This window comes from Pinus tabuliformis, chromosome J (assembly GCF_031772625.1).
Source record: "Pinus tabuliformis cultivar Carrire ecotype Pingquan chromosome J, CPIR1, whole genome shotgun sequence".
NCBI lineage: Eukaryota > Viridiplantae > Streptophyta > Pinopsida > Pinales > Pinaceae > Pinus > Pinus tabuliformis.
This window is the reverse complement of record NC_142295.1, coordinates 1,056,416,378-1,056,428,836: the sequence shown is the minus strand read 5'-3', so window position 1 is coordinate 1,056,428,836 and position 12,459 is coordinate 1,056,416,378. Positions and strand designations below refer to the sequence as shown.

The window sequence follows — 12,459 nt, the reverse complement described above, 5'->3', positions numbered from 1 at the left end:
GGAATGAATGACATATCAACCCATCAACCTCTTAAAGCACATCAAGAGGAGAGTGTTACCGTAAAATTGGTTCCGACATTCAAAGTGAATGAAGATCCCATCAAAATCGAGAGCATTTTTATAGACTATACGTAAATGGAGATGTTGATTATAAGGACTGAACTGTATAGCTCTGTTGAGTTTTACTAGAAATATAGAATTCTGTTAAGGCACCAGACGGGTGTTGTTCAAAGCATTCTTGAAACCCACTCTACTTCAGCCCGATTGAAATAACTCTACCGTTTTCACCATGCTTGCTTGCGGTCACTGCCAGATGCAAAAGTCTCATACATCCCGGTGGCTGGTGGCTATTAATGAAACTTCATGTATGTTGGTCATTAGTTATGACTCAAATACTTTGGTCTTTGTATCTTTATGAGGTGCTATCGTGTTCTTTGTGAGATGGTATAAAAGGCTCCTTAGCAATAATAATATTCGGTAGTAGGATTATATGCCACAAGAAAGGATTTTACAAACTTTAAATGTCAATACTTTAGAAGCACAATAAATAAGAAATTAGAAAGTTGTGTCCTTAAAAGACTTCTTATACGACTCCTAGAGGTGTTTTAAATGATTTTAAAAATACTACTAATATGAATGACTTTCTTAAATGTATGATAAATGATGTACATAAGTAGCTTTAAAGATTTAATGTTGGATTTGTCAACAATACTTTCCTCGCACCTTTAAGCGTATAAACTATCTCAATCAACCTAAAGGAGGTATCACTATGCAACATAATTTCAACCTATGATCATGCAGGAACTATGGGTGGACGATATCATGGCACGCTCAAGAGAAGTTGAGTTAAGTGTGCCTTAGAGGGTGAGGATCGCACTAAAATATGCTAGTCCTTATTAGCCTCAAACCCTAATGCAGTCACGAGAACAAGAATTAACATGAATCAAGATGGATTGACTTCTAGAATGCATCTTTAGATTACGCGCTCTTATAATGTTCGATTGCAGCTAGGGTATTGAAATATCTCACCAATTCAAAGACATAACCTTAACCATTGACACCTGGAGAATCAAAAGGGGTGGGGGGACCAGAAATTTGGTAATATGGAAAAATTTTGGTGTGTTGTTGTAGCGGCTACAACACAAGGCAAACCAATGGTAAGATCCAACAACTATGCCTTAGTTCTTCAATGAATTGAGTCTTAAAAAAATGCAAGGAAGTATTGAATTATATATTATGGGTACCACTTGAGTATCTTGACCATTTATAAATATGTCATTCTTTTTTTCCATAGCTAGGTCCCATTAATCTTTAAACACACAATAAGAGATCACACATGTCAACCTTCAATGTTGATATAGAGAACATGATAGAGAACATATTATATTCATAAATTTAAAGCATGTTTTTGGTGTTGCTCCACTACCAATAGGCATGTTCAATACCCTAAAAGAGTCACTCAAGAAAGCACAAGCCTTTTTTACTACCAGTAGGATTGTTTAGTATCCTGGTGAAGTTTCTTGCATCACCTCTTTGGGCAGGAAGCCTTTCTCTTCTTTTACCCTTTATTTTTTTTTTTCATTATGATTTTGGAATTTATTAGGTGTTCATTGGGCAAGGGTGAAAGAGGGATCCCAATTTATTTTACGAGCAATAAAGTTTGTTTCTTGTTTGACAGAAACAAAAAAGATATTATGAGTTAGGTGTGTCCTCATGCCATATTTTTGTATCACGTCTTTGACTATCAAGTGGACAATGAAATGCAATATACATTGTTGTAACGAGGAAAGAAAACAAAATTTATGGTTAGTGATATAGGTATTGTGAACTAATTAGAGTTCCCCACTGGTATCCAATCGTATTTTGTGTTTGAACCATTAGACTAATCTATAAACATAAAGGAATTGGTTTCAATGTTGGTATCTACAAGGAGCTTCCTCCTGAAGTGACTGCATCAACCACAAAAGACCATGGGTTCAGCATTTGAATAGTATGGATAAAGAAAGTAAGGTAGATGATGGAAGCTCTTTGTGATATCATTATATGCAAACTTGCATGCAACATGTGGTGGAAAAGACCCAAATGAGAAGTAGATGCATAATGAAATGCAATGCGAAGGAAAAAATTTAAAGGGAATAAACGAAAATGTCATGCATGATGCAATTGAGAGCAAGACGAAATATAAAGCAATTGCAACTAGGTATATGAAACACAAAAATGCAAAACTATTCTAATAATAAAATAGACCATCCTAAATCCTAATCTAAATAGGAATGAGGTCGGGAGTTAAGTGAAATCAAACTTCCAAAGTAGCCATAGAAGTTTCCTCCAACCAGAAAACTAGGAGATATACATAATTAGTAAAAACACAAAACAATGTGGAAAACATTTACCTGAATAGATTACACATTAGAATGAAAGTCGTGATAGCAAGAAAGGGAATTAATAAAAAAAGAATGTCTTACCCTGGCCACAACTTTATGTCGATAGATAGAATGATAGACAAAAGCATCCCAAAAATTCCTCATGAATATACCTCCATATGCATCTTCATTCATAAAAAGTACAAGATAAAATTGAAATTTCTTATCAACAATAGAACTTGATAAATAGGATTCCTCCAACGAATCAAAAATTTTGTCATGAAATTCAAAATGATTAACATGAGATGAATGAAAATCATTGCAACATGAGCATGAACCTATGTGAGGGGAAGAGTCTCGTGAAGAAAACTAAGTAGGATATTGCTTAGGGCCCTTGTCAAGATCACGAGGAACTAACATAACCATCAGTGGAAGCTTAAGTGCCTCAACCTCTCTGCAAGTATCTAAACCCTCAAATGATTGATCATTGAATTTGATTGGCTCAGAAGAATCAACATGTGAATAATGAAAACTATCATTAGATATATCTGTCAAAACATTATCATTAGAATGATATATGTTACAGCCAATGATTAGATTAGATTTGACATGTAACACAAGAGACTCTTGATGAGTAAAGGATTTGAATGAATCGGTGAGAGAACTCCCACAAACATTCAAGCTGTAAAATATTCCTCCTAACCTATGAAATATTGGTAGTTGAACAAATCAAGGATAATGGGTTCAGTCTTTTCATTTGCTAATTTTGAAGCCATGCTATCTTGTACCTAACTACAATTAAAACTAGAAGAATAAAGGTATAAAGAATTTAACGAACTTGAAGGTGTACTAGACTCATTGAACACATCGGAATATAATGGAAAGTATATTAAAGTTGAAGGAAGATGAAAACACCCATATTAAGAGACATCAATTGCAACTAAATCATATTCAAATATCATATCTTGCACATTTCTATAAACCTACAACAACATTGGATCATTATGCATATTATGCTCTATAAGACTATTTGAACATCCATTACCACCCAAAACAAGGCCTTGGTCATGATAGGGGAACAAATGTAACAGCATATCATGAGGAGGCCAGTGATTAATTGAACTAAAAAAAAAATCATCAACACAACAATTAGAGAATGATATACCTATTTGATTTTCATATTGACCTTGCTCTACTTCAATAGGGGTTACTGGAGTTCTAGAAGCATGACAACATGGTTCTTGTTCTTGTACAATTCCTTCATTACTTGATTCATTAGAAATAGAAATTTCAATATCAGTATAAGAGTCCATTAATTCACTAGATAATGAAAACAATGAAGAATGAGATGAGGTATTGGAATCCATCTCCTCTTCGAGGACCTAAGACTTTTTTTGAGATTCATCGAAATAAGAAACACAAGTCGACATTAGAACTTGTTGATTGGTAGATGACATAATGTTAGAATGATCAGAATTTAGTTCTGATTCAAATTGCTCCAAAGAAAGGTGAACCAATTTTGTACACATTTCTTGCAAATAATTCCAATCCACATATCTCTCAAGAAAAGTATAACAAATATTATTAAATCGACATATAAAATCAACCAATGATTCACCAGGTTTCATCCTATGTTGGTTCATCTTTTCAAAAAGGTTCTGATAACTATATCTCTCAAAAGCAGATAGAAACTCAATCATGAATTGTTGAATCGAACAAATATAAGTTGGGGGTACAGTTTAAGATCAAGCTTTCACATGAGCTTCAAAGTTAAGAGTGAAAAGTATGGATATTAAACTTCACCCAAAAAATTAATCCATATACAATCTTCAATAAATTTAACACTATGTTTGGATGCAAAAATTTCACCCGCACCATTAAACTTGTTTTTGGACAAGAGATAGGCTTTGACAGGGGTTTGAGAAGAAATTTCATCTAAAACACAACTTCAAACATAAGGTTCAGAAGAAGCCATTATAAGGTAGACAAATTAAATGAGGGTCATCTCGTCATCTTCCCTCCTTCTAGCACCAGATATGTTGATAGTGCTAGATATCATCAATAGTAGGGGTTATCCCTGCTATGAAGTCCCAATTAGACCTCACACCATTTGTGATAGGAGTCTGATCCGGAAACTTGCCCAACTGCCATTGTCTATGTATTTTTCTCTCGGAAATCAATTGTAGAGATAAGTGTGAGACCAAGTGTACTATGTCAGAAGAATGGTGACGAAATCAACTCTCCATTGATGACTTGCAGAACATGATACAAGAACATAACAACAACATAATGAGTAGAATCATGCCTTAAGGAAGAATCAAATAGTTGAGACTAACTAAGACATATACGCAAGTGAAAGAATGCTAGAAACCAAAAGTGAAATAATTCACAATTAATCCCTAACATTAACATTGGATGAGGGGCAAAGATACAAAGCCAACGCACTGGCTACATGAAACAAAATAGTTCATAAACATATGAAAAATGTGTAAACTCGCATACATAAAAAAAAAAATTATGAATAATCATTACAAGTGCCATTAACATGTATGAGAATCAATGCATGAATTGAAGCTTCTAATTAATGTTGTAACCCATTCAAGTACATGTATATAAACTCATCAAAACCAAATAGTGGGATGAGAGAAGTTCATAACATATTCATGACATACCACTTGCTTCACAATCTCTCTGCCTATAAGCTACCAAAAGTGAAGGATTTTATCTCCTCAAGCATAAATTAGTAATACTACACTAGCCTAGCTTAACTACTAAAAGCCCTCTTGCTCAAAGCAAGAGGTTACATTTATAGAAATGAGGAGGGTGACCTTTCACCTTCTCCTTTGACCTTTAGACTACCTCATAACCTTTTTTCTTCCAAGTAACTCTTGGACTTCCCTATGAATTTTAGGCTTCTGCCATGACTCTTGAGCTTTTGAATGACCTTTGATATTCTTCTTTTGTCTTTTTCCATGGTCTAATATTTTGTCATTAATGGCAAGGTAATATTTTACAAAATGTTAATTAAAAGGTCAATTAGCTTGGATTTGCCCTCTTATAAAAATACATTAGACTTTGATAAATTCTTCATTGCCCCTTTGGATCACCTCAGTGTTGACTTAAATGTTGATAATATAACTAATTTAGATAATAGTTCCACCCAGCTAGTACGTGCTCCAAAATTCCAACCCTATAAACATAAGACTAATAATTAAGGAGTAATCTACCTAGGCGGTAGAATGGTCCGTTTTCCGTCACCGGCCGGAAAATAATCCGACTCAGGCCACCGGAAATCCCTCCGCCCTCTGCCACCTTCCCTTAGCTCCACCACCCTCCCCTGGCAATCCTGACATTCCCTGCCATTCCCTGACAAAAAATCTGATCGCAGCTGGAGGGCCTGACATCCCCTAACAGATCGGGGATGAGTTGGAATCGCAGTCGTGGAGTATTATTGCCGGTTCCCATTAGAATTGAGGAAATGGTCACCCGCGCGCTGCTTAGTCACATTCCTCTTCGACTCCGCCTAGGTAGACTACTCCATTCTCTCAGTTGATCTGGGGGCAAAGAAAATGGCGAGCGAGCGTGAGATCCTCGAGCTTTCAGGGCCTTGCCATCTCACTACTATCGACTGTTAAAATGCAGGTCGGATTCGAATCACAGGCGATGCATAGCTGCCAGTCTGGTGCAGGGTGTGTACATCCTGGAACGAGATCGGCAGGACCGCGGGTTCGGCCGCGATGCTTTGGCCAAGAAGTGGTGGAGCTTCTTCAACTTCAAGCTTCTTCACCCGCTGGTCGACCTAACTGAGGGTGGTTGTGTTTTCGGCGCCGTATACAAGTGGAGCAAGAAGGCGGCGGGCTTCCAGTTCTAGCCGCCGGGCGTGCCCAAGATCGTGGTGGCCTTTAGAGGAACGATTACCAAACCGGGTTCCTTCGCCGGAGACCTAAGGCTGGATCTCCAGATCCTCAGAAACAGACTCCACACGACTGCCTGGTTCCGGACGGCATTCGACGCGGTGAAGAAATACGTTTGCGATCACGGGCGGGAGAACGTGTGGATCGTCGGGCATTCCCTCGAGGCGGCCATGGCAATGCTCGCGGGCAGGCGGATGGCCGAGGAGGGGCATTTCCTGGAATCCCATCTCTTCAATCCGCCCTTCGTGTTGGATCTGGTGGATGGAATAAGGGACAAAAAGGTCAAGCGCGGTCTCCACATCACAACCACCCTGGTGGCTGCCGGGCTGGCCTTGGCTCTCAAGGACAAGTCTAGCCTCTCAGAGTCCCACAACGCCTTCTTCGCCCTGTGCCCGTGGGTTCCTTGCCTCTATGTCAATCCTAGGGACGATCTTTGTTCAGGTTATGTGGGGTATTTCGGCAACTACCAGGCGATGCAGCAAAAAGGCGCCGGAAGCATTGTGAGCTTCGCGGCGCGTCATTCGATCAGTGATTGCGTTATGTCTGCATTTGGGGTGGAGTCGAAGGTGCTGCATCTCATTCCCTCCGCGAGGCTTGCGGTCAATTTGGTCCCGGCACCCGATCTTAGGAGCGCACACAGGATTCATCAATGGTGGGCGCCGGATCTCAGGATCCGGTGCAGTGAATGCAGGATTCTAGAAGGATTTTAGCAGGGCCAATTGTAATTGCAATTAATGTAATTCCTATTACATAGATGGAATGGCCTGCGATGCCAAAGATTTGATTGCTTTCTAAACGATTTAGACTTTTCCAAAGATTTATGTTCAAGATTGCAGTTATGTTGAAGTCCACCATCGTTCAAAACCCAAGAGACACCATTCTAAAACCTAGATGAAGCCGTGAATGTGAAAGAGTAGTGTTCAAAATATTTTTCATGATCAAGCTGCTGCTTTTAGTTTTGGGTTTCAAACAACTTGGTTGCACCCTTTACATTATTTACATATAACTGCACGGATGTTGATTATTTTACTCCTCTAAGGTTCCGACTTCCGAGTTACATATAACTGCACGGATGTTAATTATTTTACTCCTAAGGTTCCGAGTTGCCAGCCAAAGCATGTGGCACTTTATTTTTTTGTTGTTGGATGTTCGTGCTTTTTATGGTAATACGGATTGTGTTAGGCGTTCTTTATCCCGCCTCAGGCTTAATACTTGTTTTTTTCAAATTAATATGCTCTTTTTCAAATGTTTTGCTAATAGGAGTGTTTTAGGAGTATTTGAATTGGTTTTTGATGTTAAAAATAGATTTAATATTATTAAAAAAATCTAAAACATTCAAAATTTTAAAATTTTGATTGGATTTACAAAAATTGCCAAAGTTTCCATTTTTTCCAATAAATTTAAAAGGTTAGTTGAAGGTGTCAAGAAAGAATACATAGAAGTACTTGAGAGGTCGTTGAGAACACGAATTCTTTCGAGTTGATGTTTATTATACATTGATACAAGTTTATCATATTGTTATAACTTTTGTGATGAGTGTGTGATATTTTACCGATGAACATCAGGTTGAAAAGTGGGTTTGCTTCCCAAGTTGTATTATAAATATTTATTTATGGTTATGATTATTTTGCTGTTATGATATTGGTTAAAATGGTTGTGATTTCGTAATTTTAATTCTATATATTAAATATATATATTTTTAAAATATATTATTTTTTTATTATTAAAAAATAGATATTTTATATTAATATAATTAGAAAATAAGTATTATTTTTATATTTTTGATTTTATCATCATTATTTTAAAATATTTCAAAAAATAATTTATTTTTATCTTATTTTTTCTAGTTATAATTTTGACGACATTTAATTTTTAGAGCTTTTAGAGCTTTTAGAAGACTCCATTATATTGAGCAAATTTATAAAACATTTAAAATATAAATAGTTTTTGCTAACCGCTATTTTCTTTTTCAACTTGGGGTTTTTGTCTTGTTCAATTTGTTATGCTTCCATTTGTTGAGGGAGAGTTGCAACCATGATCTGATCCAGCGACTCGTCGAGTTGTGGAGCTGCCTACACTCTAGGAGGAGGATTTTCGGGGATCCCATACACATTTTTCAATATACCCAAAGTCATCGTTTCAAATGTTAACTCAATACCATCCACTTTTAAGATTAGATTGTCCACCTTTGTAGCCAGATTATCCATTATTCGCTGGAGTCACCCCATGTCCTCGCGCAACTCCTTCAATTGCCTTGTTATCTGAGCAAAAGTGGGAACGAGATTCCAAGGTCACTTGATCACCTAACTTAGCTAGGAGGGCCGAGAGATCTGGCATAATTGTCACCAACTACTCCTTAACATTTTCTCCACGACCGTCCTCGCTTGAGTTTTCCATGCTGCAGGGCGCTCAAGCTCTAACAAAAACCAACGATAATTCCACTACCAACAAACACCACTTATATTTCTTAACCTGGACTCTTCCTGCTCCAACATCAGTCTCTTCGCATTCAATGCCATTATCCTGTCCCTGGGCAATCCTAACACGAATTTCCATCACTAAAGCCTTCGCCCTACTACCAAACTCATGCAAGAGCAACTGCTCTAGAGTTAGTGGAGTAATAGCCCTCATTTCCTTAATGCGAAGTATAAATACATTTGAAGTGATGCTCCACCTGTCCATAAACATGACAACATTTACCTTGCTCTCCTAGCTGGTTATTCTTCCACTACGATCCAACTTGCAAGATTGTCGTTCGTCATGCCTCTTCACTATCGTGGGATTAGTGTTGTCATTAAGCGGCCCAACATGCATTGATTCCATTCTAATCAAACGCCCAAAGGAGTTTAATTGGGACATTGTGTTCCCTTTCATGTTTAATTTGATGATCATGGGATATGAAAGATATGTGGGTCTCCTTGGTCCTGAATTTAATCCCTTGGTCTAGATTTGCTCCCTTATTGACTTATTATCAACACATTAATAATTTTCCCCTTTAATGTGGAAGAAGGCAATGGATTCGAACTTCTAAATTTGCAACCATATTCGGGAATATATCATAGGTAGGTCCTTTTCTATTTGAGATTTGATTTTGTGGAACTTTTGAATAACTATCATTGAATCACCGAAGATTATTAGCTAACGAATCCCCTTTGATATTGCAATCTCCAATCCTTGCTAAAGGGCTAAAGCTTCTGCTTGGTAGTTTGATGGTTTGCCTAGCCCCCAAGCGAATTTCGACTCTATTTCTTCATCGAGGCAATAGATGACCCCTCCCGCTCTTGCCTTCCCATTTTTAAAAAATATTGTTATATATATTTTTAATTAATTATGTATTATGTATTATTATTTTAATTATTTTTTTATGTTCATGGCCATATTCATAAGAATATAAAGTATATCTTTTGTACAACTAAAACAAGTCTTTTAACATTTTGTACAACCAAAGTGTGCGCGCACACACACTTATAGTACAAAAAAATGTAAAAGTATGATTCATATGGGTAGGTTTCTCTTGCAACAAAGTTATTCACATTATCATCACTTTGCTACTTTGGGTGAATATGGGTAGGTTTCTCTTGCTCAATATAATGGAGTCTTCTAAAAGCTCTAATAATTAAAAATCTATTTTTAACATCAAAAACTCAATTCATTTAATTATTAACATCAAAAACATCAAAAATCTATTTTTAACATCAAAAACTCAATTCAAATACTCCTAAAACACTCCTATTAGTAAAACATTTGAAAAAAAGCATATTAATTTGAAAAAAACAAGTATTAAGCCTGAGGCGGGATAAAAGAATGCCTAACACAATCCATAGGACCATAAAAAGCACGAACATCCAACAACAAAAAAATAAAGTGCCACATGCTTTGGCTGGCAACTCGGAACCTTAGGAGTAATATTATTTAACATCCGTGCAGTTATATGTAACTCGGAAGTCGGAACGTTAGAGGAGTAAAATAATGAACATCCGTGCAGTTATATGTAAATAATGTAAAGGGTGTAGGCCCAGTTGTTTGAAACCCAAAACTAAAAGCAGCAGCTTGATCATGAAAAATATTTTGTACACTACTCTTTCACATTCACGGCTTCATCTAAGTTTTAGAATGGCGTCTCTTGGGTTTTGAACGATGGTGGACTTCAACATAACTGCAATCTTGAACATAAATCTTTGGAAAAGTCTAAATCGTTTAGCAAGCAATCAAATCTTTGGCATCGCAGGCCATTCCATCTATGTAATAGGAATTACATTAATTGCAATCACAATTGGCCCTGCTAAAATCCTTCTGGAATCCTGCATTCGCTGCACCGGATCCTGAGATCCGGCGCCCACCATTGATGGATCCCGTGTGCGCTCCTGAGATCCGGCGCCGGGACCAAACTGACCGCAAGCCTCGCGGAGGGAATGAGATGCAGCGCCTTCGACTCCACCCCAAACGCGGACATAACGCAATCACTGATCGAATGACGCGCCGCGAAGCTCGCAATGCTTCCGACGCCGATTTGCTGCATCGCCTGGTAGTTGCCGAAATACCCCACATAACCTGAACAGAGATCGTCCCTCGGATTGACATAGAGGCAAGGAACCCACGGGCGCAGGGCGAAGAAGGCGTTGTGGGACTCTGAGAGGCTGGACTTGTCCTTGAGCGCCAAGGCCAGCCCGGCAGCCACCAGGGTGGTTGCGATGTGGAGACCGCGCTTGACCTTTTTGTCCCTTATTCCGTCCACCGGAGCCGACACGAAGGGCGGATTGAAGAGATGGGCTTCCAGGAAATGCCCCTCCTCGGCCATCCGCCTGCCCGCGAGCATTGCCATGGCCGCCCCGAGGGAATGCCCGGCGATCCACACGTTCTCCCGCCCGCGATCGCAAACGTATTTCTTCACCGCGTCGAATGCCGTCCAGAACCGGGCAGTCGTGTGGAGTCCGTTTCTGAGGATCTGGAGATCCAGCCTTAGGTCTCCGGCGAAGGAACCCGGTTTGGTAATCGTTCCTCTAAAGGCCACCACGATCTTGGGCGCGCCCGGCGGCTGGAACTGGAAGCCCGCCACCCGTTTCTGAGGATCTGGAGATCCAGCCTTAGGTCTCCGACGAAGGAACCCAGTTTGGTAATCGTTCCTCTAAAGGTCACCACGATCTTGGGCGCTCCCGGCGGCCGGAACTGGAAGCCCGCCGCCTTCTTGCTCCACTTGTATACGGCGCCGAAAACACAGCCACCCTCAGTTAGGTCGACCAGCGGGTGAAGAAGCTTGAAGTTGAAGAAGCTCCACCACTTCTCGGCCAAAGCATCGTGGCCGAACCCGTGGTCCTGCCGATCTCGTTCCAGGATGTACACACCCTGCACCAGACTGGCAGCTATGCATCGCTTGTGATTCGAATCCGACCCGCATTTTAACAGTCGATAATAGTGAGATGGCAAGGCCCTGAAAGCTCGAGGATCTCGCGCTCGCTCGCCATTTTCTTCGCCCCCGGATCAACTGAGAGAATGGAGTAGTCTACCTAGCGGAGTCGAAGAGGAATGTGAGTGAGCAGCGCGCGGGTGACCATTTCCTCAATTCTAATTGGAATCGGCAATAATACTCCGCGGCTGCAATTCCAGCTCGTTCCCCGATCTGTCATTACTCCGCGGCTGCAATTCCAGCTCGTCCCCGATCTGTCAGGGGATGTCAGGCTCTCTAGTTGCGATGGGATTTTTTGTCAGGGAATGGCAGGGAATGTCAGGATTGCCAGGGGAGGGTGGCGGAGCTAGGGGAGGGTGGCTGAGGGTGGAGGGATTGCGCCGAACGATTTTCGGGGTGGCGGAGAAGGAGGGTGGCGGAGGGCGGAGGGATTGCGCCAAACGATTTTCGGGTCAGTGACGGAAAACGAGCCATTCTACGGCCTAAGTTGACTACTCCAATAATTAAGGTAGAAAATGAATATGCTTTAATAAAATAAGCAACAATTCTCACAAATTATATTGAGAGGGAAAGGAAGGTATATGGACGTCAGAGGTTAAAGTAAATATTGATTGGGTTATACTTCTTTTTCCCTATGGCTTCGTGATTTTTTCTTTGTAAATGGTCTTTGACCACTAGATTTAACGTTGCATTTAAATATTAATTCATGCTTCCCTTTTATCCTTTCAATGTTGTATTCCTCTGGTGTGTACGCGCAATCATGCGCAAGCTCCAAATT

At 39.6% G+C, this 12,459-nt stretch overlaps 2 pseudogenes; one reads left to right on the top strand and one right to left on the bottom strand.

Annotated features, from left to right (window-relative positions):
* Nucleotides 1-5,932: 5,932 nt before the first annotated feature.
* On the top strand, nt 5,933-6,987 carry LOC149230591 (GDSL esterase/lipase At4g10955 pseudogene; annotated as a pseudogene).
* Nucleotides 6,988-10,431: 3,444 nt separating this feature from the next.
* On the bottom strand, nt 10,432-11,739 carry LOC149230590 (GDSL esterase/lipase At4g10955-like; annotated as a pseudogene).
* Between the last annotated feature and the right edge of the window lie 720 nt (nt 11,740-12,459).